The following is a 27,698-nucleotide window of genomic DNA, read 5'->3' on the forward strand; positions in this document are numbered from 1 at the left end:
TTAATAACAAACCCCACTTCCAAACCACCCCCTCACCATTAGAAGTATATTCCAGCTTCTAAATGCTGCCTGTGCATTTGTATGTGCATACTCATACATACTCGTACAAGAAATACATGCCTACCCAAATCATCCATCAATAACCAGCCAACAATACAGATGCTGCAAGCGGAAACGACTGTGCCACGAAGAAGGTCTGAGCCTAAAATTTGCAAGGGTCCTCATTCGAGTCCCTAAAATGCCATCGTGCTCTGTTTAACTTTGGGTCAGGTCACTTAGCCCCCCTGTGCCTCAGTTTCCCATTTGTATGGCAGGACGCCACCACTGCATTCCGCCTTTGGGATGCTATGAGAAGAATACATTAGCAAAATAGGACACACCCTGATATTACAGTAATATAGGCCAGGTGAGAACCTACATTTACTTGAGAAGAATTATTACATGGTTTAACCCAATTATTAACAAATCATTTACTCAAAGTTAACTACAACTCAAGAAAGTATCAAACTCATATTAGCTACTATTTCAACAGGTCCTTCTCTTTCTCCACGGCAGACTTGGCATGCAGATGATTTTGCACCATCATGATGCAAAACGGCTCACTTATTTCAACCTCTCGTTCTGAACTGACAGGTGATATCCTAACTATTGTCCTCAAAGATAACACTATGAACAACTATCCCCTCCTTCCTTTGGATTCAAACTCAGATTATATCCCTCGGGAGCAAGCTCAGCATCTCGCTTAGTAACTTTTCTGACCACCTGTAATTCAGCACAACAATTCCATCACTGTATATTGAAAAAAATGAACACTGATTTTCCCTTAATAACTCTCACAAAGCTGTGGGAAGATTACATGCCCCTTGGAAACGTTCTGAAAACTCTAAAATTTATTATATTTCACACTTCGGGATTTTTTTTTAACTAGATTTTCCTTCTAAAACCACTTGCTCCAGTTGAGAAAGTTTGCAAAGAATATAGTATTTACAAGTTTCATTTTCTACTTTTTAACACCTCGTCTTTTATTACTATAGACTGCTATATGCATCTTTCCGTACATGTTCAACAGTTCAGTCCACCTTGGCAATTCCTGGAACTATAACATGAATTTCACTGTTAGATGGCACAGCGCTGTAGGGAAAACCACAATCCAAAATACACGAATGAATTCTAACCAATTCAAACCAAGAAATACAGGAAAGGGAGGCAATGCAGAGAGAGGCACTACTCGGCAATCCACATCTAAGGAAGTAACTGAATAGAAGGAATCTGAATCAAAGAGTAACAAAACAGCATCACACCACACATTACCACTTTCCCTGGCATCTCTCTCTCAATCATCTAAATGGTTCATTTAACCTGTTCCTAAGTGCCTCGGTGGAAGAAAAGGCAAATTTTGATGCAAGTAAAAATGACTCATCACTTAAGCAGGAGGAACTTAACCCAAGTCAGCAAATCAGTTAAAAGTAAAATTGGTAACTTAGATAAGCCGCAAAGCCACGAGCAAAGATCAGTATACATCAAAGGGTGGCGTAGAAAACACATCTTAAATATGTTAACGAGTGCCAGAAAGTCACATCTTGGCCTGAAAGAATATACAGTTCAACACAGAGGCCTGCAACCATCACAGCAACCAAATACAGAAAAACAGATTTCTGCAGCCTGCAGCCAAAAACCTCCTGTGGGAGACAGCATGCATACGACAGAGAACTGCTGTCAAGAGGACAAGGCAGGAAGAGTTGAGATTTCCCCCATTTGATTTCCTGCTTCCCCGTCAGTTCCACTCGCAAATATCACAAAGTATGGCTGGCCTTAGTCATTCATACACATTTCTCTACCCCACGAGCAACTGAAATTCAGGACTTTCAGGTGGAGAAAGGCAGATGAATGCTTCTCTACACTCCAGACATAATAAAGCACAAAACACCGCACAGAGGCTTTTGTAGAGCAGGAGAAGGAATTAGGAAAACTAATACCAAAGAGGCCCCAACGCTACTTTGAGCTCTGTAAAGCAGCTGGGTAAAGTATTTCAGGATGAACAGGACTAAGCACAGATATTATTGTTATTATTTATTATATAACATCCCATATTGCTGCATTTTCAATTCATCCACAACCACCTCCTGGAGCACTTACACTGTCACACTCTGTTCTTATGTTGCCCTAGTTTTCCAGCTTTCTTCTATCTAGGTAAATATAGAGGCCCCATCTCTGAAACAGCCGAGTACCTATTATATCCTGCTGTTTCCCCCTTACACTTATCCTATTATGCTATTACAGCTGGTGTAGGGTCGTGTGTTTTCTATTTTGTGACATAATATTGTGGGCCCAATTCCACCATCACTAATACACTATATAATAAGGGTGAGACGCACGGGAGTGCTGGTAAGAGCACTTCATGTAGCAGGAGTCAGGGCTACAAATGGTTAGACCGCTATCACTTGGCAGGAACCGGGATCTGCTCATTCCCACAGATACTGTTATGCCTTCCATTTATATACAAATTACCGTTGTATATATAAAGACAGTACCAACGTAAAATAACAACCGTAGCAAAAACAGCCACCTCACATGTGCAAATAGAGACAACTTGGATGCATATCAGAATGAATAACCTCTCTCTCTCTCTCTGCCTTTTAAGCAGAGGAAAATATTATATCTGGACTTCTCTTCTTCTCAGCTCCTTTCACCTTCTGCAGCTGAAGGTACCTCAACCCTGACCAGCAAAATGGGAAGTGAGCAGCGCCAGTGGTATATGGGTCTTTCCCTCCTCCCAGACTCTTTGTGCAAGGGAATTTTTGTGACCTTTTGTCCTTAAGGTCTCCACTGATATTTTTGTTCTTGGAACGAAGTCAAAGTGACCCTCTGGGATGCTCTGCAGTGGTTACTGGGTCCAGCAGCAGTTTGTTGTGCCATTTTGAGCCAATGTCCATGAGGGTTTTGAGCCTACATACATTGGGCACCTGAGGCCAGGCTCAATTTCAGCCTACTCCCAGCCCAGTACACAGGATGGAGAACAGCTGATCAGGAGAAGCTCCAAGCCAGATTAAAAAGCATTGAAAAGAGACGGGATTCAGCAACTCAGAGTTCTCCACTCAAATAGCAATGCCATTTTCAAGCCCAAGCTGGTGCCTCCTCGACATCAGGTCACGTAGAACAAAAAAGTAACTCCCTGCTGCACATGGAATACCCAGAAGCAGCAGCTACAACAGCAAACGAGGGAAAACCAAAGGAGCTGTATACCTGTGAGCACAGGTACAACATACCACAGCGCAGGAGGACTGAGCGGAGACGCAGGATCTGGTGACAGCAAAGGCTTTAGCCTTTCACCTCTGCCTGAACAAAATACAGCACAGGCAATGAGTATGACCTGCAAAATTACCACACAGTCCCTGTGATCTGTTCCATAAATATCCGGGGTTTATTATTGCTGTTACTACACATGTAGAAGATACCAAGCAAGACTGGGTGGTCACTCACTAAGCTTTACAAAGAGTAAAAAACTTTGAAAGCAATGGGAACTACATAGTTCTTTTTAAGAACATAGTAAATTCCTAAATCTCTTCTTCAAAATGCTGCTTTCGGGGATTCGCCTATGGTCACAGAGAAAAGGCACTGCAGTGCTACCACACCCAGATCTCAGCTGCTTCAATTTCAAGCCTTGGCAACAAGAGCAAAGGTCCTGGACCAAGACTGACATCATGGACAAGGAATAATGAGCACATTTTTATCCTATTTAAAAATATAAAATGATTGCAAAATAGCGTAATTATTGATTAGTTAGGGCCTTTTGTCAAAATCTTCAGGTTTTTTAGTAAGGACTATAATGAGAATATAAATTAGATTATAAATATTATGTTGAATCCATATCTTCTGTTATGGTTATAGAAACCTGCTTATCAGAAGAAAAGAAGAGATATGCAAGTTGATGAAGAGCAAATTCTGCTTTTGGGTTCCTTCTCCTTCTCTGACTTTTAAAACAAGCTGCTCTAATCTGTCTCCAGTGCCACTGAAATAGGGAAATAAATCAACGAGGCTAATTCTTAATTCTGAAGAATATGGAAGCTACTGAGCCAAAGGGGAACAGAAGAGCATTAGAAGAAACCATAAAGGGGAAGGAGGGACATTTGTGGTACTCAAGGGCTTTTGCTCAAATCGGCACCATCCCCGAGCTCAGAGGATTATCTGCACTGAGATCATTCTGTAAACTAAATAAAATCATAAGAAAGTCCTTCATAATTTCAGTTAAGTGCTAAGTGAATTAACCACCATCTGTCTGGACCAGACTAACTCAGGGAACAAGCTGAGGTATTCCTGGATCTCTTCCTGTGAACGGTCTTGAGGACTAAACTGAAATGTGGCTCAACTCTCCAGGAAAACTCAATAGGAAATGAATGCTGTTGACCTGACAATGACTTTCCTGGCATAGCTGAAATAGGCTCACTGAGTAACAGTGATGCAAAATGCAGTATCAGTTTACTGAGAAGTATTCCAAAGAGTCCAGTGCATTTTGAAATAGTGAGATTATCACGGGGAGTCACTTTGTCTACTGTACCATTTGGTGGCTGATTTCAGCCAGCAGCTTCTTGTTTAGAGGGGTGAAAACCCCACTGTAATTAAGTAGATATAGGATAATCCACATATTAGGAAGAGTTTGATCCAAAATCCATCAGAGCTCCCTGAAAGACTCCTACCAGCTTGCTGGCTGTTGAATCAGCTTCCGTGAAGTTAAACCCTTCTCAGTGAAGACTCTTAAGAGGGAAATAGGTTTTTTTAGTAAAGATTGCCTGGATTTGACCAAGATTTGACTGATGTAAAAGATGTTAAATCTCACGTTATCTTATTCAGAACAGTCCTATTGGCAGCAGTGACACATATGGAAAGTAGAGTCATTCCCCTCAATCACCCCATAAACCAGACTGCCAGTTGTGTTCAGCCACAATTTCAACCATGCCATCCAGGGTGAGGATCCAGCCCAACAGTTTTACGGTGTAATGCTGCTGAATTTTTGCCACAAACTATGCACTCCTATTGAAACATCACGGCTTAACAAATTGTACCTTACAGAGATCTTGACATCAATTTCCCGTTCTTTACTGTTAGTTTGCACTTCTTGCCAGGGTCAGTCAATCTTTTACTAAAGCCAAAATCGGGTCCCAACAAACACACCAAGCTTTGGACTTCACTGAAATCCACCCAGGAGACATCAAGAACAGATTCGTAACTAACAGTAATTTCATAACTTGAGCATCTTGTGTTTTGTTCAACAGTTCATGTGGCAAGCACAGCCATGTAAACTGAAGAGCAAAATCTGCACTGCATTTTAACTGAAGGATTCAGTAATAGAACAATGAAGAATGCATTTATATAGCTCCTGCTTGTTGAAAGAGCAGAGATTTTAAGCCTACTTAGGCAAATGGCAGTTTGCACAGCTATCCCATCTCTTTTTGATTCTTTCTTTATTTTCCAATTCCCTACAACCTTCGGGGGGGTTGTGTGTCACTGTGATCCACTTTCCATAATATCATACATTCCTTTGCAACCACTCTAATACCTTTGCTTTATAGCCTGTAATGGAGAATCCCACTGAATTGAAATGATGTTACAATGAGAGACAAAGCAGTCAGAGATGAGAATTAGGTTTACTGTTTCTATTTCTCTCGTAATAAAACCAGTTAGCATCATAATCAATGCCCATCTTTACGGTGGATTAGTTCATGAAGACATCTAAAGTCACCTCTCCTCTTCTTATAGTCAGCCTGAAATGTCACAGACACAAAATTATATTAATAGGTCATAAGCTTGTTATGTACAAATGTGCAGCCTGGGGCTTTTCAGCTTGCTAGTTCATCATAGCTACCTTGTCCAGCTATCCTGGGACTGCACCCAGAACCTCCAAAGTTAAACCAACAATTCTTTACACCCTGAGCTGCAGGGTCAAAGTCTAAGAGCCAAGACAGATCCAGAACCTCTGAGATGTGGGCACTCAAGGGACACAAAACACACACACTGACCAAGAGACTATACCCTCCTCTGAACAGTAGACACTGGCCTGAGGCATCTCTGTTGTGCTTCCAGTAATTATGACGACTACAGTGTTGGCCAGAACACACAAGTAATTACAGCCTGACCTAGAGTTGGGGGACTTCAAGTAAGTCTCCGTTAACAGCACCGTGCCACATATCTGAGCTAACTCCAAAAAGACCTATTACGCCTAGATATCTCAGCACTGCTCCAGGGACAGAGATCAGCTCAGGACCTGAAAAATATAATGCCGCATTAACCTGGCATAATTAGCCTCTGCATCAGCCAGGCTGGTCCTGCTTTGAGCATCTGAACTAACCCGTCTGCAGTTTGTTCTCCGTACGTTACAGATACCCACTGAGTGGAATAGCCAGCTGGTGAGTGCAGGGGCCAGATCCAGTTCACGAGGCAGAAAATCTGGTCCCTGGGGAGGCTGGCTGATCAACAGGCCAGACAAACTAGTATTTCTGTGTGCCTGCTTAAGTGCGTGAAAGGGCAAGACACAGGTCAGCAGCACTTATTAAGCTGCTAATAAAACGGGACACACATCAGACACATACCAGTGGGTTACGCAAACACGTGTTTACAGAACTTGACTCACACGTAGTTTCAATGACTTCAACTGGACCGTACACACGAGCGGAGTAACACGTGTGCAGAAGTATCTGTAGGATTACGGACTAATTGTGTGCGTAGCCAAGCCCCATATGATCTGTACATTAAGAGAAAGATTAGCATTTGATGTCTGTTTCAAATTGTAAGCAGGCCTGCTGCAATTAATCACAGCTTGGTTGATAAAGCATACTGCACTGAAATGACAACATGCATCCTGGGAAACTAACACTGTCATCTTTAGCCGCAATAAGTTTATTTTAAACCTCAGAACAATGAAGGTTTGTCACCGAGTCCCTTGTCTGATCTACTCTTCTGAATGCAGATTTCTAAACAAGTAAGAAGCAGATGGCCCAAAAGATCATTTACCAAGGTTTAGATTTCTCTATCGCATTCGGGACGGAGGCTTCCAAAACAGGGATCTGCGTCCTCGGAAAAAAAATATTGCCTTAATGACTGAAAGTATCAGGTTGATATATGGAACATAAACACTAAAGAACACCCATTCGTCAGCACTCAAGGAAGAGAGTATATGCTACAAGATGCGTTACCTTTCTATACATATTTAATTGCTGAACACTTACAACATGATTTTATTAACTACTGGATTAAACTATATACTGGATTAATTACTGCCTTTGAACTAATGCTGGCATTTCTTCAATTCTCTCTCTCCCCATTCAATTTTTCCTTTTACAGCATTTTACCTACTTTACCTACAATAGTTAAGTCCATCCTGGAAAGCATACAAAGCTATGTAACCATCTTAAATGATGTGAAATGACACATAAATGTTTGCTTTTTTCCCAACATTTTTTAAAACTTTATCAAAACTGAACTCTTTCTCCCTTTCTTTGCATGAAGATATTAAAAAAAAGTCTCTCCCAGGATTTAACTCACTAACCTATTATAGTTTTCAATAGAAAAATGTATTACTGCAAAACTCCTGATCAGCTTTTGCTTTAAATTAAGGTCTTAGTTCTTATCATGGGCTGATACCAAATCCACTGCTAAAAACTGGTAAATCATTTCTCCTTTCACTCAGTTTCTTCAGGTGTAAAAGAAAAAAAAAAAAAAAAGGCTATAACTATATTATAAGGACAGCTATTACAATGAAGAAATGTTCCGTGATCTAGACCTATTTCTTAAAGCCCATCTTTACGTCAGAAATGTGAGATTTGTGCAGCCAAATTCTCCCAGAAAGCTAAATCCAAACACTTTGCTCCAGAAAGCACAGGCCAATCATCAGAGTCGCGTGATTTATACAACCAGTCGCAGCTCAAAAAAAAGGACAACCTGACAGACGTAGCCTTTTGGTGAGACCCTTTCTTCTTCCCCATCACAGGCTTGTCATGTGTAGGCACCATGAGGACTGTGCCACTACGTTGTGTGGAAAAAAAGTAGTAGTCCCACCAGCCACAGAAGTACAGGCAGAAGGTACCTTCTGCAGCTCCAGCTATTGGGAATTTAGTAGGTATGGCTAAAACAGATCACGTAAGAGAAAGACTGGGCAAGTTTCTTCCTGGAGGAGCCACAAACCTACAGCTTGTCCTATAGGATCTGTAAGAGATTCTTTGAGACCTTTGATGTTCGGTAGATTATTTGTTCTACCAGCTATTAATATGTTGCCTGATAATTCAAAGAGGGAACACATGCAGTAACTAAAAAGAAAAAACATCCCAATAAAAGATAAAATACGCAAATAGAAAAATGCATATTCGTCAAATAAGCAGATAGGGGCAGTGTGACATTTGCACGCAAGGCTGATTTCAGGACCTTTAGATATGAGAATACTGTCCAAAAAGAAAAAAGAAATCAAATTAATCAGACATGTTACTCCACCCAAGGTTCTGACCCCTTCTTGGCTTGACCTCAACCTATGATATTTCCCCAGCCCTGCCCCAGCCAGCCTCCCACAACAGAGCCCACGATAGCATCGGCCGGTCGCCCATCTACCACGTCCATCAACCTGGAGCCTAACGACTGGCAGGCCTCCGCAACAATTTAGCCTAACCTCAGCTGGTGCAGCTGGAACGTTACCCTCTACCCCGATCCAACGCCAGCACGCACTGGCAGTTGCTATTCGTCCGAATCACTGTCTCGTACCAGAGATGAGGCTGCTTCTGATGGATTTGCCTAACGTCGTGCACAGCAATAACAAGCTGCCAGTAGAAAAGGCGGCACTACGTACAAGTTCAGTGCTCACAGGTAAAAACTGTCTGCTTCTTTAACAGGCCACGTTTCGGAAACCTGCTCCTTCCACTGGCTCGAGTTAACGGGTTTGGATAGTCATAATTTCCCAGCATCAGGCCACCTACATCCACCAAATCGTAGGATAATTCAGGTTGGAAAGGACCTCAGGAGTTCTCTAGTCCAACGTCAGGCTCAATGCAGGGTTAGCTCTGAGATCAAACCAAGTTACTCAGGGCTTTATCCAGTCCCTCATCCACCCTGTTGCTTTCAGCAAGACATAATCCTCCACTGGTAATCATCACCGCTGTTTGATTTCCATTGCCCACTGCATGTTGCTGAATCTTAATGCCAACTGGGCATTTTTCCGAGCTGCAGCTTGTACCTGAATTAATTTTTTTTTACCACTTACCTATTACTTATACAGAATTCAAAATGTATAACAAGAATAAATGAAAATACTTGACACGATGTCCTAACTCAAGCAGTTTATCAGCTTATTTCACAACAAAACAACCAAATGAGAAACTTAAATAAATGAGGGAAAAAGAACCATGGTTACAGTGAAAATATCATGCAGTTCATTTAGATACGTGCCCACTGTCTAGCTAATCTATCTACAGCCTTGACAAATATGCGGATATATTAGAAGAATAAATCATTTCATGTGGTCAATACTGAAGAACTGAGATTTTAGGAGGGATTTGCATGTTGAGAAGGTGATGACTTGGCAAAGACTGGAAGGATTTTCTATGCACAGCAGGAATATGAACCAGAGATGGATATCAAGGTAGCTATTATCAGCAGAATGGAGGGAGATATAACCAGAAACAAAGTCAGACGTAAATTCTGTAGGAAGAACATGACTTGCAACTGGTTTATTGCGCTCTCAGCATTTAAAGCTAAGGTTGGCAAATTCCTTAGGCATTTCGGGCCAGATCACACCTGTGTTCAGTGTCCTCTCAGCTGATTATACCTTCTCACTACCCAGCATATTATGCAGTCTCTTAATCTCATTCCCTTATTGTTTTGCCAATTAATACAAGATGAAGCCAGACAAGACAATGAAAACCTGTGAAGGACGGGAAAACTATTAACAGTGCAGAGCTTGATTTTTGTTTTGATAACAGCTTGAACAGGCCTCTGAACCTTACAGAAATGACTGCACATTCTGTAGCAACTGAAAAAAAATAGACCAGGACCTACAACGTGACAACTGCCTTCCATTAGACTTCAATCCCTTCTCAAACCACGGACAAAAAATGTTGAAAAACCAAAGGAACAAGTGGCAGGTGGAAACACAATCTGTGTATTGCCCTTTTTAAGCCTAGAACTCACACCCAGGTTAGAGTCCTTCATCATAGTCAAAGGCAATGTAAAGAAACAAAATAACGTCCACGATTTTCAGCACATGCACAACATTGCCACACTGACTACCCTGGTTCAGAGAAATGTATTCACATAAATAAAAGTGGGAATTCCAGACACAGGTTGGAGAAAGCAACTGAGTAGACTTCAAGCGTATAAGTAAAATTGAAGTTATACTGCAAATAATTTTCCTACCAAAATCACCTTGTGGCAAAGTGATATCCTGCAAAGCTGAAATGATGTTCTGAAATCTGAATTAAGACTGATATTTGAGCATATGAGGCACTTCTGACACAACATCAAAATATAGCAATTGCCCTGAGTTAGAAAGAAAGCAACTACTATTAAAAAGTTCTTTTCTCTTTCTTGCCAACACTGTCACATGAAAGTTTTCTGTTGTGCTAAAATACTAATGGCTTTCAAAGTCCTGTTTTTGTTAAACTATGTCACGTGTTTTGAATAAGGAAGAATGAAATCTGCCAGCACAAAACTGTCTCAGCCTCAGGGAAGACCAGACCAAGCAGGACAGAGTCCCTGACAGTTTTACACAAGAACTTCAATCTGCCTCACATGCTGCAGTTGAAGCAGATCTCCATCTGATGTTGAACACTGTGGCAGTTTTCATCAGATAAGGGTCTGTCCCCTTACACTCTCTGTATTCAGAATCTTTTCAACAGACATAGTTAACCACAGATTTGCACTGATTTACTGAAAACCAACATAATCTTACCCATTAGTAGAATAATTGCCTGGCTAGTCTTTCACTCCACACTTCTCTCCCAGCTTCCCATGGCTAAATGAGTCCCTCCAAGCAGGCTTTTCCCAGTGGAAGATAATGTGTTCTTCCATGTCTTATTTCAGATGCTTCCACTTTAAACAGGGCTGCAACCATCCTATTTTCTACCTGTCAAGCTGAAATCACTTTGCTCCCATTGAATAATACCTAATTCTATAAACAAGCATATGGAAACCAGTGACAATCCTTGGGGAAGATGCTGCCCATGACATGCAAAGCCTACCTGGACACAAAATTCATTGCAATGGCTTGGTTCTGGTGGTTTGTAAAACTCAAAAGGCCAGCAAATGCAGCGGGTTACCTAATCAGTGATTTAAAGCAATATTGCTCTACATATGTGCATCCCAGGTGGTAACAGGATATGGATTTGGAATGTGTAAAGGGTTAATAATCCAATGGTTCAGCTTTTTCTGACATCACTTACTAGGGGTAGCTCTTCTTGCATTTTGGACTATATAAACCCGCCATATTCATAAGCGTGTAATGCCACACAGGGCAGCGGCAGGCTGTGAAAGAACACATCGGGGTACAAGAACCTGTCCTCTGATTCATTACAAAACTTTACCGACAAGATTTATATGTGTGAGAAGCAAGCACTTCTAAGGACTCACCAGTGAAGCTCCAACCAGGGGAAAACGATACTTGCCTGAACCTCAGTGCGGGATGGAGTCTCTGGAGAAGAGGCAGTAGGTGAGATCCTCTTCTTGTGTCTTGGGTAGGTCTTTCACAGAGACTTCTGGCCCTGACTCTTACCTTCAGAAGAATCCAGATGACCCTTTCTTTCTTGTTTATGAGCAATTCCCGCTGAATTCATCAAGTTACTCCTATAAGGGGAAAAAAAAAAAGGAGAGAGAAATTTATTTCTATGCAGAGCAGGACTATAAGGGTCGTGCTTCACTGAAATCCCACAGGGAAAAGTTAAATAGGTGCCTGGGTCTTGAGCTGACACTGTACACAGAGCACTTCAATGTCAGATTACAGAATGGATCTGGGCGGGGGGGGAAGGCCTTTTTATTTTCTAATACTAAAAGCAACATGAACGCAAGTTGTCTTGATAAATAAGGAGATAAAATTAATTTTAAAAATTAAACACTGAGCAAAGTTTTCCCTTCACTACCTGAAACAGTTCTCTCTTAATCCCAAGCCTGTAACAGTTCTCCAGTCAATCCCCTTGAATCACCCTTTTTGCAGCAAAACATATCTGTGGGGCCAAATGTTTCTGCCTTCTCTGTGAATAAACTTCTTTTTCCTCCCAGGTAGACCTAACATCTCAGCCACCAGCACCACATTCCCACTGACACTGTGGAATGTCCAGACATGCAAAATTCCTCCCCAGTTCTTTGGTGAGGATAATATTTCCCTACCCAGACCTACCTAAAGAAAGCACATCAAGTTATTCAAATATTTATTCCTAGATTCTGGAAGATCAGACCGATAACCACTTCTACAAGCGTGAGTCCAGAGTAATGACTGAAACTCAGGATTTACACCCGTGTGTTTGCAATCAGCATGAAGTCACTCGGTGGGCATCTATCATCAGAAGTGTAAAATGAGAGCTTTGCATGCATAAAGCACTGCAAGATAAGCCCACAGTCTCAAAAAGCAAAGAAATGAGCCAGGCCTGATTCTGATGCTGCATCAGTATTCAGCGGTGGCTTCAGTGGGACAGCTCGGTATTTACACTGGAGTAAGGAAAATCAGGATTAGGCACCATCTGTCTCACAGAGTCAAGCGACCAGAATTGCTCTACACATTTGAATCCTCTTCCCCATTTCTTTAATCTCTTGCACATTCCAGGTTTTCCATTCAGCTCCAATGACAAAAGATTTTACAAGATGACAGTCCAGATTGAGAGAACAGAAATGACAACCTCTGACAAAAGAGATACCAAACTTTTATCAACGATAAGTGCTCCTTCCACACAGACCGTGGTCTGCAATGGTAAATATAAGGCAGATGTCGAATGGAAATTAAACATTGTGCTCCCAGGGTGGCCTCGGCTGCATTCAGAGTTTGATTTAAAACAAGGCCAGAGTTCTTTCATCATTTCTTCAAAAAGTTTCAATTCTAAAGATATTCCAAACAGACACATACTTGACCTAGAACTTGGCAATGCAAAACAATATATATGTGTTAAAAGGGCTAATACGGAGAATATAAGGCAAAGCAAGTTGTCTGTAGGACGGACTAAGAGAATTTGTTCATCAATTCACTTACGTTTCAGCGTTCTGAGAGTTAAAAAGTGAATTCAGGTGAAATATCTTTTCCCGTTTCTTTCAAAGTAAATTCACAACAAACACTTATCATTTGGGAAACTCAGACAACTAGATATTCTTAAACAGAACCAAAACAGGAGCCTAACTATTCAGCAGCTTATGGAGTATTTCTCTGCAAGCTTCTTTAAGACTTAAACCATATTTACATCTGTGAAAGCACTCTGCCTGTTATTATTAGACATGATAAAATAGCACTAGACATTTGCAATGACTTAGACATTCAGACTCAAGAAGCACATATTTGAACGGTCTGTAGTGTTTTCTTTTTATAATTTCTGATAATATAATAGCTCAGTCAAAATAATGTAATAATAGACTTTTAAAAATGAAATCCCCAAAACTGCTAAATATACTGTACAGTAAGGAGAGTAAGTATAAATTTAAGGGTTGAAAAGATGCCCGTATTTACAAAACCAGTTAAAAGCATAAACCAAATTGCATTTGCTTCTCTTTTACTTTGTTAGATTTTTAAGACAAAAAAAATACCGATAGTGAAATTACTAGGTTATTTACAACTTGAATACGTAAATATGTTTGTACTCTTCTTGGAAGCCGTATTTTAGAAACAGTTTCTTTTTCTAAACAATTTAATATCAAACGCAGTAAAACAAAAAACTTTTGAGGCCATGACTTTGTAACCTCCCTAAAGTTTTGAACACCGGAAAAGCTGGCCTGTTCACACAAGACAATCAAACACATACTTAAATGTCAAGTAAAGTCCTGTCTAATTTTCCCCCCCATGAAAGGAAGAAATTGTGACAAAATTTTACTTTTAGATGACCTGATAAACCAGCACTTTCTGGCACGAGCAGGACAGTCATTCCCCCTTCATTTCCCAGTACAAGATTCAATCACCTGAAACACAAACCTCATTCTACACTGAGGTATTTTCAAATAAAACCAAGTTGCAAACAGTCTCTCTGGCCTTTTAAAAAATAATTTTCCATTGCTTTAAAACATAAAATATAGATGGATGGATGAATGAATGGACAGCTAGAGAAATGCTTTCAGTCATGCTTCCTCCCCCCCCACCCTTAAAATTGAAAAGCATCAGTATCCAAATAGCAACAGGAAATTTTTACCTTGTGGCTAAATAGCTCACTGTTCACTTTGCAGCTGCCTCTATTTTTTGCTGGGCAAAACACCAATACAAAAGTCTTTCCTAAGAAACCAAGCTTTTGACATAAGGGCAGCGACAAACGCAAACCTACAAAGAATTTTTCCCCCGTCCCGTCGTTATAATTCCTAATTTTGTGGGATGTATTGCTGGGCTGTTTATCATAACAGTGTGCAATAAAAAGGACGACTAACTCTTGCAATTTTCTCCCTACTCCTCCCCTTGACAGGGGCCACTGATAGGGAAAGAGGCTCGGAAAAGCAGAGCAGTGAAAGGCTAAGAAACAATAGGCAACCATGGCTTTGACAATGCAGCCCTGAACCCTTTTTGCTCCCGCTGTGACACTTGCATTCAAGAGCAAGGGCGGCTGCCATCATAAGAATGGACAATGGCATGAGGAATACAAGGGAGAGGGGGGATAAAAAAAAAAAAAGGAAATCAGATGAATTCAGAGCTAAGATGGCAGAGCTCTCACCTTTTCCGCTTTTTTCGAGTAATCTGGATGGAGACGTCCCGCAGAGAAGAGATAAAAAGGGTGTGCTGAACTGTTGGATGGTTCTGAAGACTTCTGCATTTGCAAACGCATTTTAGAACTATTTGTAGGGGTATATATGCTGCATGCCATCTCTCTGTCTCTGTCTCTCTCTCTCTCTCTGTGTCTCTCTCTCTTCTGTTTTATGTCCTGCTATCTCCATCACACACCTCTAATAGTATGAAGACTTTCTGCCCATGTAAGTAAGTGAGAGTGTGTGTTCCTTAATGTTTGAATCAAGACACACGTCTGCATGCATTTCTAATCTAAGGAGCCTATAGCAGTTACTACAACTATCAATTAGTCAGCAATAGCTTGAGATCCCCATGTGTCTGGGTGAACAAAGGTGAGAAACACATGCAAATAGTACTACAGCACCTGGGTCACGTACAGTAACTTAGCTAGCAACAAATAATTGCATCTGTTTCTGCCTTTTCGATGCTTCTTGCTCATTGTTATGTAAAGTTACAGGTTATTAATGTGAATGGTAACACAATTAGACATGGCATTGTATATTTTCATTTGAACAACACAATAAAAGGAAATTAAGCTTAACTAGATGGAAATAAATGGTGACTTAAAGGCTTTAAACTAAAAGATTCTCTGATCTGTAGCAGTGCTTCCATTTTTTGATCAATTGTTCCTGAGTTAAAGATGCAAATGATGTAGATGTATTTGGTCATTTCATATATATTAGATAAGAAACTGATTATTCCAGAGGAGACAGAGTGGATGTCTAATTTCCTGAAGTTAAGTCCATAAAGAGGGTAAGCTAAATCTGTTACTATTTTTTTTAATTAAGCGACTGTTACTTTTAAGATAATTTTAAGGGTGTTTTTTCAGATGTTTTAGACTTAAGCCAAACAATTAAGAAGAAAGATACGGTACCTTTTACTCTCTCCTTCTTCTTAACCTCAAAAAATGAGCCTTACCTTTAAAAACTGTCAGAGTCAAAACGGACTAAAAAAAAAAAACAACGCCCTGAACAAAATCAAAAACAATAAAATGAAAAAGCTCCAAAATCCAGCACCACCCTGACTCCACCACAAGAAAAGACAGAGCTAGGTTGCTATCCATGAGCAGAGAGCATTTCAAAGGTGACAACACAGTCTGTGGACAATGTTATTTACACAGATTTGATAAGAGCGACTACGGCTCCAAACTGTAATTTAATTTGCAGAAATTATACCCCACGTTTCGAAGTGCAGGGAACTCCAAAAATTAAGCAGTATGACAGAAAGAGTTTGTTGCTGAGAAGGAAGCATTTTTTCCTCACGTACAATATGCTCACAGAGTCCTGCAAGGATGCACGCTGCATAACCCTCTATCGTTAGCTCTCTTTCTACTTGTATCGGCTTCCATGGGAGGCTAATTAGTGACACCAAAGGAAAAACATTCTTCCCAATTTTGGGCTCCGAGAAACTGTCAAGTTTATTTAGCTTTAGACGGCATAAAGAAAAAAAAAAAAAAATCTTAAATTTAAAACAACAGAAATACCTCCTTAAAGAAATAACTCCCCAGCTCCCTCACCTTTTAAGAACAGGCTAGTGGCTAGAAGATTACAGCCGACCACTGCTAACAACATAGAAGGTGCTCACAATGAAGCAAGATTAAAGAAAAGCTGCAGTAAAACAATGTCTTTGCCCAGAGAAGCCCTGAGTGCAAGCGTCCCAGAGCTGACTGTACAGCGTAAAATAAAGCAATAATGGGCTTTAAAAGAAACGGTGCTAAATGGGTGTTGTGCTGACCCGCCATGCAGTTTCATTTCAAAACTTAGCTGTTGGGAATTGCAGGCGCTATGGAGACAGAAGATTTCCAATATGCCAAGCGCAGAGTTTATCGTAGGCTCTTTGCTCTCTGAAGGAAAGACACCGCATAGAGGACTAGCACAACACAGAGAGCAGTGGCCGGCTTTGCAACTCCACCAGAAACAACCACGCTCGCGGTCCCTTTGCCAGAGGTCCTATCAGGCAGACAAAAGCATAACAAAAACTACAAAATAATCTCGCCCTTCGCCGAACAATGAGACCTTAAAATACACGTACGCGAGGGTATTACATGCAGAATAGGCAGGGGGAGGGGCGGGGGGATGAGAACAACATTTCCCATCAATGCGTTTTATTTCTTAGTGTCTGAAAAGGCTGTTTCCCACTTTAATGTGAATTACTCATCGCTTTTATCGGGCCAGTCTGTTGCCTGCAAATGTACATCTCGGGTGAGAAGGGGCATTCGTTTCGGAGTTCAAACAGAAACTAATCGCTCGATACTTATCTGGGGTTGAAAAGTAGTTAAATAGAATAGTAAATACTGTAATCATTCCCGTGGCTATCTATCTACTAACACCACTTGGGCACGCAGGTCCGTCAGACAGTAAGGTAGCTAAGGGAGGAAGGCGGTTAAACCAGAGCTGGGTATTTTTACTACTGTATTTTATGACCAATTCTTCTAGCTCCTAGTCCAAGTCCTGATACCATCGCTCCTTCAAACATACCACATTCCGATAAAATAAGTCAGCTATCTTTAAAAAAAAACAACAGATGAATAGACACCACTAATCAGATGTAATGTAATCGAATGCTCTTCTTCGTCTAATCTGTCTACTCTGTGTAATCTAGCCATTCTACCAGCTCCAGCATTTGTAATAGGCATGACACTGATTCAGATCTCGTATAATGTTATTTCAGTATTTTATTCTTAAATGAGACTACAAGTTGGGTGGCTACTTTGCATTCGAAACTCTTCATCGACTTTGTGAACGGTATCACGTGTAAAGCAAAGCTGAACTGCACCTTTCTGCTACTTTTTAATTGTTACATTTCGTAACGTTGCAGACCATTCTCAGCGCACGGCACAAATTTTTAAACAGACAAAAGAGCAACAGGAATTTAACAACAGAACTGCCCGGGATCAACAGCAAAAAATGAAAACCACAAAGCTATTTGATAAGAACTGCCTTCAGACACAAGCTGGAAAAAGATGAAATCTTGTCAGCATACAACACTGATACATTTTATGTTTTCTAAAATGCAGAATGACTTCCTTAAAAACAAGCATTTAAACAACGTCCACCTAGGTCTTCCCCAAAGAAAAAGAAAACCTTGTCTTATTTTACAGGACAAGCAGGATTCACAGATTAACGGACAAATCGGTCTGCTAGGTAAATGACAGCAGTGGAAAGAACAAACAAACCCTCTCATACATACAAATATATTTGAATGTAATAAAATGTTGACAACAGTTATGTGATTAAAGCAATTGTTTTTTTCATTTAAGGCCTTACCATTGGAATAATTTAAAATTAAGTGAGAAGCATCAGCCCCTTGGGTTTTGCAGAAGAGATTTAATTTGTAGAAATAGTTGTGGGTTTTTTTAAACGTAGCTATTTTCAACGTTGCAAGATAAAGCTCTCTTTTTTTTCTAATTTTATTTTAAGAATAGACCCCATTTAGGATTTCACATTGTAAATCTCCCTATGTCTGAATGCTGTTACAAGGTTTGACAATGAAAGAATAATTCATGTCAGACAAAAAGAGCCCTTCAATCAGCTTCATGCAGCTTTTCTCCTGCAGGGCTATGCCAAAACGAATGTGGAATCCTGAACTGAACCATCCATCACATTTCCCGAGTCTTTCAATTAATGACACTGCAATCAGATCGATGGCGTGTAATAAGAAAAGAGCTTTGCATTTCTATACCTATTAATTCGCTGAGTAACTCCAGTGGTAAAACGTGACCAGAAAGGGAAAAGAAAAGAAAATTTCATCCTCCTAGCAAGATTTTGGGGGATGTTTAAGCCACCCTGTACAATCCTCGGTTCTACATTCCTGTCTTACCCCAAGTCCTGAGTGCTCAAGGCAAAACTCACATGGGCTTTTTTGTTTAAAAGCAGGACAGTCTCCCTTCCAGACAGGTATTTTCTCTTCTGCCGCTAAGCACACGGAGCACTAAGTGTTTTCTAGGTAGACGCTCTAGATTATAGAGAGGAGTCCATTTTTCTTCCAGGCTCAGACTGGTCAACCCCCACCAGACTCTTCGTAGCCAGAAATGTCGCCTGTGCGATCTGAGCTATGGAGGAACGCAGTCACTTACAGGGCAGGACTCTGCAGACTCGTTCTCCGGTGCGAAGGCAGTAATTAGCGACAAAATTTCCAGATCACAGAACATGCCAAGGATGGAGTTACCTCACGCAGTGATTAACCTCCAACAAAACGAGGTGGGGGAGAGAGCTGGGCAGGGGGTGAGGGCAGCCGGGACAAAAAAGTCTACCAGCAACCATGGGATGAAATTAGAGTGACCTCATGTCAGTGAACTGGCATAAGATTTTGGATCGATGACAAAAATTATCGAGGCTTTGCAGAATGGAGCTGCCAAGCACATTTCAATTCCCTTACTGCAAACGTTGTGGCTATTGTTTGGAGAAGCCAAACGCTACAGGAAAGAGAAAACCGCAATTAACCGGAACATTGTGATTATTAAAAGGATTTAGTTCGGAATTGTCTTTTCTTCTAAAAGGTAGCTTTTTGGTCTTAAAATGCCTGTCTCACAAAATACCCTCTCTCTGAGCATTACGCAGCCGCGCATTTCCTAAAAAGCTACTGAGTCTCTCCTTTCTGGGTCACGCTGGGAAATAAGAGCTCAAACCAAAAGGCTTCACCACCTTGCGGCTGACGAGCAGCTTAGAAGGAAGGAGTGATTTGGAGGACCTCCCAGGAGACAGGGGTGGGTCACGGGCGAGGAGAGACACATCTTGCCTACAGAAAGATCCCGTTGTGTTGCCTCGGACAGGACACTGGACGTGAACTGCCACTGCCAACGTTAACCCCTTCCTCTGGATCAGACGAAGCCTTCAATCTCCAGCGCTGACACTTATTGCAGCAGCTTTGGCTTTACCTCAAAGGAAGGAAGCTGCAGCTGTGATAGGAGATGGACCTAGGTCAAAACCTACAAAAAGACCTTCTTTTGGGAGCAAGACTTTCCGTGAGGTTGTGTATTTTGGAAGTCTTCGGAAAGGGAAAAGAAATCTTTATGAGAGAAAACAAGAAACGGAACAACAGAAAACAAGGGAGGTTTTTAAGGTTCACTTCACCAATCCTTTCAAATATCAAAGAGTGCTTTTAAAGGACCGTTTCTGGTTTTGCCTCTTAGCATCTTTTATGATCAAATTTCAGCAAGTCCAACTTTCAGCAGCACCTCAAAAAAAAGCCTTGTTAAGGCTGCATCTGAATGTACCCATGCATGCCACACATGGAGTCAGACACAGTCTGTAAGCTTGCGGGCCTAGGAGGGGAACCGAAAACACCACGGCAGTAAGAGAAATGGGACAATGCCCATGAGCTGACTTGCAAAATAACTGCAACTAAAGCACAGTGAGAGATGCCCACTCACTGGCAGACAAACAATAAATAAATAAATCATGTAGAAGCAAAGACAATTCATTTACAAATAAAACATGAGAGTTGAATGCAGGCTAAAGAAATAGGGAAAAAGAAATCTAGGATGCGAAACCTGTACAACGGAAAGGAACTTTGACTAGGAAGCCAACTGCAAAATATTTATCTCGCATGTCACTGCTATCTTTCCCTCTCTCTATAGAGCACGTAAATGCACGCAACCATAGGTGTCTCAGGACCCCACCACATTTCAGAAGAGCAGGTTTCAGAGCGCAGTCGCAGCACACGCACCTCAGTGACCTCCAAGGTACAACCAGCCGCTCAGGTTAGAAGTCAGCCCAGATCACCTCTCCTGACTTACAGGACACGTTACATCGACAACAACCCCAACCAGTTTTTGTGCATATGTCAGCATCTATACACAGGGAGGTGTCCTTAAGCCCAGGGAGGCTGCAGGAGTTGGGGGGGATATTTCTGACATTAGACAAGATTCTCACAGTGAATACGTGACTGGAGATTTACCGCTCTGAGCTGTGCCCTGCACTGTCCAGTTGCAAAGCACAGTATGTGCTCCACAGCTTAATAACGTACAAATGTCTTGTCTGCTAGCAGGTCGGGGAGAGGGGAGAAAGGGGTGCCGCCTCGAGCCATTATTTCAGCACTGGCTGCCTTCCAGGAACTAACAGCGCTTCAGAAGGCACGGGCAGGCTTGCTTACATCTGCTTCCCTCTGCTGTAGCTGCAGACAGACTTACACACTGATATTTTCTTTCTTCCTTTTTTTTTTTTTTTCCTTTTAAATGGGTTTGGACAAGCTCGCAGTAGGTATTCTCAGGGTTCTTTTCCTCATCTCTCTCAAAGGAGCTTTGGGAGCAACCACTGCAAATGAATTTGATAAAGAGAAGGCTTCTATAATTGTTTGTCTTGTTCAGTGGCTGGAGCAACGGCAGCATCTGGCTTTGTGGTAATGCATCTGTCTACAAAAGCTGTGGAGCCTCTGTTAGCCCATCAACAGAAAAAGTCAGCTACCTGTCTTGTTGCCGTACAGACAGGCAGACAAAAAAATCCACCTGGACTGCTCAAAGTCATGACCAAATCTAAGCTTTGGGAGTCCGACCTTGTCCCATGTGGTGGGAGGCATTTCTGGAAATTTAGCTACAGAAACACGGAGCTTCAGCTCCCAAGGTCCTGGGTTCAATCCCTACTGATCACAGCATTTAAATAGTCATTATGCAATTTCCTTCTTTCTACTGAAATAGTAACTAAAAAGACACCTTCACAATGCTCCTGGTGCTCTAGCACATGATTAATACTACAATTAAATTTCAGCATTAAAACAATCAATTCAACAAGGACGCTGCTAGTCAGCCACCACCTATAAAAACTCCCCTGTGTCTCCTTATCTAGGAATCCTACCCTCAGCTTTCTCCAAATCCCCATTCAAACCGTAGCACTGCAATCATTCCTTTCCATCAACATAAAAGTAGGTATATTTCAGTACCTGCGTTTTACAAATAATTATCTGACAACAGAGTATTATTAAAAGGTAGGTGAGGAAATTAAAGGAAAACCTGAAGGTAAGTGAGATCATAGAATCAAAGAATGGTTTGGATTGGAAGGGGCCTTGAAAGATCATCTAGGTGCTAAAATATTCTGAGGATGCGTATGGGATTACAAGGCTGGAAGAGGTCAGACATGGTTTAAGTTCTCAAGTAAGGGTGGGGATTTCCAAAAGAGGCAGGAATGTATCCCAGGACAATTCTACATTTCCTAGGCACCCAAATGAGACAGGCACAGGGTCCTTTTGAAAGGACAGTGTGTTGCCCCTGGAATGAAAAAAGGTTGAGGAGCACTGGTTTAAGAGTCATAAAGATCAGGATGGGGTGGGGTGGAGTGTGATCCCAGCTTCACATCCCTCGTGATGCCATCGAATCAAAAAGAGCACTTTAGTTTTGTTCTGGGTTCTCTCCACTGACTGATCTCATCCTCAGATAAAACAATAGAATCACATACACAAATATTGGCAGTGCTCAGCCTTGTTTTTCACTGCAAGCCCAAAGGGCACGTGGCAGTGAAATTGCAAGCTCTTCTGAGCATGTCTAATCAGCTCTGCCTGCCAGATTTTCAATCTCTGGTGGCCAGTTCTGTTCCCAATTTATACAAAAATGCAGCTTCCAGTACGCATGGTGTTCTGAGGACAAGCTCCAGTCCTCAGGCCCATCTGAAAGAGGAGAACACACACAGAGGGAGTAGGCACAGAAAGCAGTTTATTAATTGGCCTCTCTTGATCTCCCTGCTGGGACCTCTACTCGAAGCCATGGGGCATGGTGAGAACAGCTCTCCAATGGATTTATTTTTCCACTGCGCCTCCTGGAGGTATAACCTTGGACGTATAGCACAGAAGGTGGAAGACTGAACCATAGGAGGACTCCCAGCTGCTCTGCAAGTCAATGAAATTTGGAGACTGCTCCATAGCAGAGAGAAAAAAGAACCACCCTACACACTCGTCAGTCCCACCCAGCTCAGAAAGGAGCAGACAATAGTCCATCGTCACCCAAACAGAAGCAATTAGCTCTTGTTCCCTCATCAAGGGTGTTTTCTCAGTCATTTAATTAACACCAATAATTCAGTAGTGCCAACTTGTTTTGAAAGAAGAACAAGCGAGCTTTTTTCCTTTTTTTTTTCCTTTCTAGAGTTGTGTAAGTGCCTACAGATGCTATAAAGATTTTCAGAAATATCCAATAAATGGGCTCTATTTAAAAACAAAAACAAGACAGACAAACAAAAAAACCAGTGGGCCTTCATCTGCATCTTTCAACAACTAAACAGCTTTTAAAATATCAACACTACATGTTTAGGGTTGACACTATACTCATATAACTTTTGATGTAAAAAATCAGTTGCCGAAACTCTTCACGTAGTCTCCCTCTACAACGAAGGGCAAGACAGCACTTCCAATAGGCAATTCACTTCTTCCTAACACAGGATCTAAAATAGCTAACATCATTCACTCTCTGGACATGCCCCCTTCTCTCCACTGGTCAGAAGGAGATCCTGACTGACCAGCATAGCCCTAAACTACTAATTTTTAGACATTTAAAATTAGACAAGGTTACTCCTCACCAAAGTGTCTAGCCCTTGAATGACTAACATGGGGATTTCCTACAGGGATGTAGCAGCCTAAAACTGATAAAACTCCTGAATATCCTATGTCATTTGAAAATAACACATTTCAAAAGCCCTAGCCAGTATCTCAGCTGTCCCACACGACTTTTTGACATACAGACTGATACGACTCATGCATTCCTCTATTATCTCAGGAGTGGAAACTTGTGAGAAAGAGGGTATGGACAATGTTACTTACGCTACTTAAGCAAACCTCTTCTTAATTTCAAGTGCCTAATCATTTTCTTGTGTCTGTTTCCTTGGTTCTCACCTTCTTATTGTTCTCCTACCTCTGCTACACTCATATATGTGTACACACACACACACACACATATATATTTGGTCTTGACAGATATGGAGATAACTCTTACAAAAAGGAGCTTAATCTTAAATAATGCAAGATACAGAAAAGAAAAACAATCTATTTACGTTTCTGTGGGCTAAGAAATAAGTCTTATTCACTCAAAAGCTGAGAGGTGGGATAATTTGAGGTACTATCAGATGCTTATCAGATTTATGCCAATGGTTAGTGAGCCTTAACTGCAAACACAGACATATCAGTGTTCTTGTAAGTCAGCTGCTGCATGTTTTAAAGGGAAGTCACCTCTTCTCCAAGAGTACATTAGTCACATGCAAACTGTTGAACCTGGATAAATAAAACTTTCCTGATGGTCACAGTAGTCATCTTATGGAAGACTTTATTACCCTTACATTAGCCTGTAAAATAACCATTATTACTGAACTCAAAACTAACCACTGGTGTTTCGACTCAACAGCCTTCTGCAGCAGAATACAACAGGCTGACCGTGCACTGTGAGTATGATTCATACCTTCAAAGGCAGAATATAAGGATTATATACTGCTTCGGCTCACTGTAGGATGTGCATGAGCTTAAATACCTGTGTGTTAGAGTTCAAGAGAAACAGATTTTTGGTTCCCCCCGAAGTATTCTGAGACCAACTATATTTGGTCTGAAGTGGAGTTATCAAAACTTTATATTCTAGTGGAAACCTGATAAAACCAGTATCTTCTAAACAGTTTTTGGCATCTAAACCCCTACACAGAAAAGATGACCCTACAGAACAAACACAGTGAGTCTGAACTCTTCAGTTTACCTTGAGATCTTACACAGATCTCACAGAGTCCAGAGGCCATCTACACTAGAGAAGTTTGATACAACTCCACCGTCTCTTTCCTGGACGCTTTCAGCTATTTATACAGGCGCTAAAACTGGCTACTGGGCTACCGTACGATTTTCCAAGTTTTACAATCCAGTTTCTTTTAGGAATTCACCTTCAGAATGTGTGGTGAGAAGATGATACTGTAAAAACAGTGTTCCCGCTCTGTAACTCGTGTTACCTATGAGCTTGCTCAGAGCTCAAAGAAAATGCCTGAAGAACCCCTTGTAAACCAAGTTCAGCCTGGTATAAGTAGATGGTTTCATTAACAGTAGTAAGGTTTTGGCCCATTTTTTCAATTGAAAATCTGGTACAATGAAGCCTGCAGAACTGAAAAAACATATACAAACCGTGATCAGAGACATAGGTTTCTAAACCGTATTGAGGTTGCAAAAACAAATTGACATCAACATATGGGGAAAGTCTGAAGTTGCAGCAAACATTCGCATATGTGAGAAACTTTGGCATGTAAGAGTCCCCATTAAATTCAAATATACAATGCACAAGATTAAAGTTATTCAGAGGCATTAGTGTTTGCAAGATCAGACCCTGAGATTTCTCTGTGTAGTAACAGTTACTTTAGGTTTAATCTGTTATTGCATTAATATCTATAAAGAGCATACATAAATACAAATCAGATGGCAGCTGCAGTCTTACTGAAGAAAAATAAAAAGATTGGAGGTCTAGGGGGGAACTAAAATTTCCATGATGGCAATTTCCAATGCCACGTATTTTGGGATTACCATACTGCTCAAACTGCAGCTATTTTTTTTTCCATACACAATACACACATGTATACGGGAGAACGAAAAAGGCAAAGAAATTAATTTGAGAAAGAAGAGAAGGACAATACTGATGGGAAGAATTGCTTCAAAATGGACAGATTGCCCTTACACAGGAGCAAGTGATAGTCTTAAGTATGGCAACCCCCCTCAGATTTCTCTGAAAAGCCTGATGTGCTCTACTTAACACTTAAGAAAATTCACTAGGGAATAATGACCTCTAATTTATTTTGGCTACAGTGATCTTCATCTGTGCTCCTGTTAATCTCACTCTGAAGATTTCAGGGTACTTTTTAACTAGGGACTGACTCATTCTCTAGCTGCCTAGTAGTTAATCTGCTCAGATATTTCCCCAAATAACCATCTGCTCTACCTTGTATTTGTTTCACTCTCTATCTTAGTTCTTGGTCTGTCCTGCTGGCTTATTCAGCACTCTTTAAATTTCTCCTCTGCCCTTATGTCTGGTTGCTTATGTTTTGGACAGACAATAGAGGTGATACAGGCCATTATTCATGAGAAGCTTCAAGTGTAACGTGAGAAACATCTCATCTCCTGACCCCTGTTAGCATAAGAATTGCTGATAAAATTCTGGACTGAAAGAGAAGAATCTTCTGGGAAAAATATAGGCAAAAGTTTCACTTGAGAGATGTGTTTTGTAACAAGATTCCAGATTAATTCTCTGCCTAAGGACCAGATCTAACTCCTAGTGCAGTTACTGGGAATCTAGAGAGGTAGTGCAGGAGAGACCTTACATGCTTGCAAAATTTTGAAGAGAAGGATACTCTTTACCACTCCTACAGCTCTGTGCTCTTGCATTTTCTTTTTTTTCATCCAAGGATCATGAAGTGATTTGCACACTTCAGTGAATTAAGACTCGCAATGCTCCTGGAAAGTGTATAAACATAGTTCTATTGATTCCACATCTGGATCACCTAAGTTAAAGATTGAAGAGATCTCCTTGGACCATGCATTTTCATGCATCATCAAGCTACCAAGTTTTAACCAGTTTCAACTGATTTTAACAGAGTTACGTCTGAAAGAAGTTGGGGTGACGCACTGGAAATATCACACATACTGAAAGCATAGTCTCTGACAAAGGATGATCAGACACTAAACTGAGAGTACATCTGATCATAGAAAGCAAATTTTGTTAACGGTAGAGCATATATCTGCAATTTAAAAGCAAAGGCAGGAACTGAACCACCCTGCTGTCTGCTGATGTACCTATGGAAAACCCATACATAGATAGGTAGACAGACAGATGCATTTGTCCCGAAGCAACAAATGCCACACCACAATATACCTACATAGCATACTGAGGGCCAAATTCTTTCTAACAAAAATTTTCAGAGCTTATTGACCTCATCCCCATTCATTCAATTTACAGATGTATCAGTGGCCCCAGCAAGTTTGTAACACATTTGCTACAGAACTCACCACTGTTAACACTGCCCATGTGAAGAAGAGCCTAACACGATATTGAACTGGAACTCCAGTGGAGTGGCATGCACCTTACCCAGAAGGGTATCAGATAGCACTGACAGGCAGACACATCCATGGGACAATTTTTGGTAGAAAGAAGTGCTATCCTGCCTGCTGAGACAGGATGAGACAAAGTGTTTAGGAAACCCATTCCATCCTGTGTACCCTGCAACTGGGATAAATGACGTGACTAAAGTTTTTCCACATCTAGCTTTAGTGATTCTAATCACAGTTACTTTTTCCTTTTCCTCGTTTGCTTGGAGACACTGTATCAACCCCAAGTAGCCTCACAAGCAAACTATTGATGCTGTTTGCACTTCCACTGGGTATTACTTCACACCAAAACTGGCACAATCGGCATCAATGGGGTTGCCTTAGCAGAAGTAGAGCACTAGGCCTACCAACTTCATTTTATTTTTATGAGATACATAGACAAGATAATGTGTCGTATCTCAAAGTGGCAGAGAGATGTCTAGTCTGTCAATTCACATCCTCAGCTTTAGCTAGTGGAACTGCACAAACCAAAACTGAGAGGGTTTATGTGCTGATTCACCACATGATAACAGAGTACAGGATTTGCACGTGAACCTCGTTGAAGCTCTTTAGCTGAACACTTGTCACATGAGAGGACAACCCTTCAATCCGTTTCCATCCTGCACAAATACTTAAAGGTTGATCATGCATCCAAACTCAACAGCGTTAAGACCTGGCAGAGATGCAATGGATGCAAATGAGTCAAAGCAACTTGCAACAGATGGTCCCACTTCGTCTAACTGGAGCCCAAAGG

At 41.1% G+C, this 27,698-nt stretch overlaps 1 long non-coding RNA gene across 1 annotated transcript in view; it reads right to left on the reverse strand.

Moving 5' to 3' along the window:
- Positions 1 to 11,636: 11,636 nt before the first annotated feature.
- The window catches only part of LOC115344529, a 41,125-nt gene continuing 25,063 nt past the window's right edge, over positions 11,637 to 27,698 (reverse strand). Inside the window, exon 3 of the long non-coding RNA XR_003924551.2 lies at positions 11,637 to 11,814. This is a non-coding gene — a long non-coding RNA (uncharacterized LOC115344529). The remainder of the gene's footprint in view (positions 11,815 to 27,698) is intronic.

This window comes from Aquila chrysaetos, chromosome 8 (assembly GCF_900496995.4).
Source record: "Aquila chrysaetos chrysaetos chromosome 8, bAquChr1.4, whole genome shotgun sequence".
Classification (NCBI taxonomy): Eukaryota; Metazoa; Chordata; class Aves; order Accipitriformes; family Accipitridae; genus Aquila; species Aquila chrysaetos.